The 2,918-nt window shown below is 42.2% G+C and overlaps 1 pseudogene; it reads left to right on the plus strand.

The window, feature by feature from the left end:
* Positions 1–261: 261 nt before the first annotated feature.
* LOC131276385 (ran-specific GTPase-activating protein pseudogene) lies at positions 262–931 on the plus strand (annotated as a pseudogene).
* Positions 932–2,918: the final 1,987 nt, after the last annotated feature.

Consider the following 2,918-nt stretch of genomic DNA (forward strand, 5'->3'; position numbering starts at 1 on the left):
AAAAGGTTGCAGTCCTGTCCTTGGTGAGCAGGAAACAGTTTAACAATGCAAGGTCTATAAACTTTAAGTATTCAGGGGAAATGCAAACCAAATACGTTAAAAGCTTATCTAGAATGTCTGCTAGCAAAGGTATTTTCCCAGATTTGCAGGCAGGAAGGAGGTGCCTGCACCAGACTCTGAGGAAGGAGATGTAACCAACCACCTAGAGGCCCCAGAGCCAGCTAATGTCTGAACCAGCCAAGCTGCTACCACTGTGCACCCATGGCACCCACCAAGGACTCTCAAGAGGACTAGGACACTTCCACTGAGAATATAGATAAGTCCAACCACAACCCCCCATTTGAGCTGATTGTCTATCTTCCTGAACAAGAAATCAAAGCACTGGAGGAAGATGAAGAAGAACTTTTTAAAATGTGGGCAAAGTTGTTCTGATTTGCTTCAGAAAGTGACCTCCCTAAGTGGAAGGAGCATGACATGGTGATGTCAAGTTCCTGAAGCACAAGAAGGGGACCATCCACTTTCTCATGCACAGAGACAAGATGCTGAAGGTCTGAACCAACCACGACATCACACCGCTGAAGCCAAACATGGACAGTGAGCAGGCCTGGGTCTGAAATGCGCATGCTTACTTTGCCAATGAGTGCCCCAAGCCTGAGCTGCTGGCCATCTGGTTCCTCAGTGATAAAAATGCACAGAAATTCAAAAAGAAATTTGAGTAATGCAGGAAAGAGACTGAGGAGTGAGAAAAGAGAGACCAGGGCAAAAATGATAATGCCAAAAAGCATTATCTGAGAAGCTGGAAGCTTCTTTGGTAAAGGAGGAGATCCAGGAGACCCCTGGCAACAAGGAGTCTGGAAAGGAGGAGACCAAGATAAAAATAAAAAAAGCCCCATTGCCCCAAAGGCTGTTAGCTAGAGGAATTAATCTCTAATCACCTAATGGCCTTTTGATGGCTGGTTTAACTGGAAAACTCTAATATTGAAACTTAGCCTTGTATTATTGGTTGCCTCAGTGTTACCTCCTGAGAATCTCCTTGTGCTAAAATATGGCCATTCTCTAAGCTGAACTCTGCATATAAAGGCACGAGTTTCCACCCCAGCATGCAACATGACTCCTGGGGATGAACCTCCCTAGCCCCAAGGGATCACTACCAAACAAAACTTAACAATGCAACTGGAGAAAGACCTTGAACAAAAGGTGGAAAAGGTATTGACAAATGAGTTTATATGGCTAAGAGACTTCAAAATGAGTCAGGTGGTCATTTCAGGGGTAAGACTTGTGCACATCTCAGCATGACTGCATTGACTGCAAAAGAAAATAATACTGCAAATAAATGGGGCTCCTGAGGTCTCTGGAGACATCCAGACATCAGGGCCAATAGCTCAGGAGTTTGGTGACTTGCCAGTGGGCCCTTCTTTGGAATTTATGTTTCCCAGTATGACAGAGTTGGACTCAGTTATGGTTTCCCTACACAGGGCCCTTCTGCCCCTTCTGTTTGGAACTATAATTAGTACTAGAGGTGATAGGTGAACATCCAGTACACTTAAATCTTTGGGCTGTCCATGTGCGAGCTGAGTCCGGAGTCTCAATGAAGTTGCAAAACCTACTTTCCAGTTCATTGGACTCATCCAGGACAACAAATAAGGAGGTGGTGATGGAGAATGACCACCCTGAGGAACCAAGATGTCTACAACTGCAAGCAAGATAGTTCCATATGTCTGCCCCAAGGGATCAAATCCCACTCTCAATTAGAGGTGGAGTGAGCATCACCACCCCAGAATCCTCAAGATTGAGAAATGAACTATAAACTAAAGCAGATTTACTGGTATTCTTCTATAGACTTGTGATTCTAGCTGTGAAAGAACTTATTCATGTGGAGGCGGCAGGGAGAGGGAAAAACATGCTAATATGGAGGCATTTTTTGGGACTCGTGAATTGTCCTGAATGACATGGCAATGACTGAAATAGGCCATTGTACATCTCAACATAATCTAAAAAAAATTGTGTGGATGAGAATGCAAACTAAAATGTAAACTATAATCCATGCTTAGTGACAATGCCCCAAAATGTGTTCATCAATGGGATGAATCTATCACACTAATGAAGAATGTTGTTAAAGTGGGAAAATGAGGGAGGTATATGGAGCAGGGCATATGGGGATCCCCTACATTTTTTAATGTAACATTTATGTAATCTAAGTATCTTTTAAAAAATAAAAGAATAAAAAAACAACAGAACAAAACAAAAAAAAATCATTAAACACTAACATGCCCCAGTTCACAAAGAGGATGCCAGTCTTCCCTGTGTTCCAGAGGGCTCCATCTACTACCTGGACACCTCCAAGTCATGAGAACAACTGGCTGGCCATTCTCTGCCTTTAATCTAAACCCATTTTGTGGTGCATTACTTTTCACCCATTTCTGCCTTCTCCCAGTATCTAGATTTTGAAGGGATTATTTGTTATGTGTAGTCATGTAGTGAAGCATAGTATATATGGAAATATACAAATAATTGTGTATAATTTGATGAATTTTCAGGAACTGAACACAGCCCTGATAAAGAAGCAGACCCTGCCAGAACCCCAGAAACACCCAATGCTCCCTCCACCCACTGCTGCTGCAGGCTCTGACCACAATCTCCATCACCAACTTCCAGAGAATAATTTTGCCTTTTTTTATCTTCATAAAAATGGAATCATAAAGTGTGTGCCCTTTTGTGTCTTTTGTTTACTCTACATTGTGTTTGCAAAAGAGTAACTGTTACCCAATAATGTAAATGACAATATATTAGAAAGACTAACTAGTAACAGCTACTAAATGAGAGAGCAGCGTTTTCACCCAGTGTGGTTCTGAACTCTAAATCTCTGTGCTATACTGTCTCTTCTCAGTACAGAAATTCCAAGGGTTGTGGAGATTAAA

The sequence above is a fragment of the Dasypus novemcinctus genome, chromosome 28, assembly GCF_030445035.2.
Source record: "Dasypus novemcinctus isolate mDasNov1 chromosome 28, mDasNov1.1.hap2, whole genome shotgun sequence".
NCBI lineage: Eukaryota > Metazoa > Chordata > Mammalia > Cingulata > Dasypodidae > Dasypus > Dasypus novemcinctus.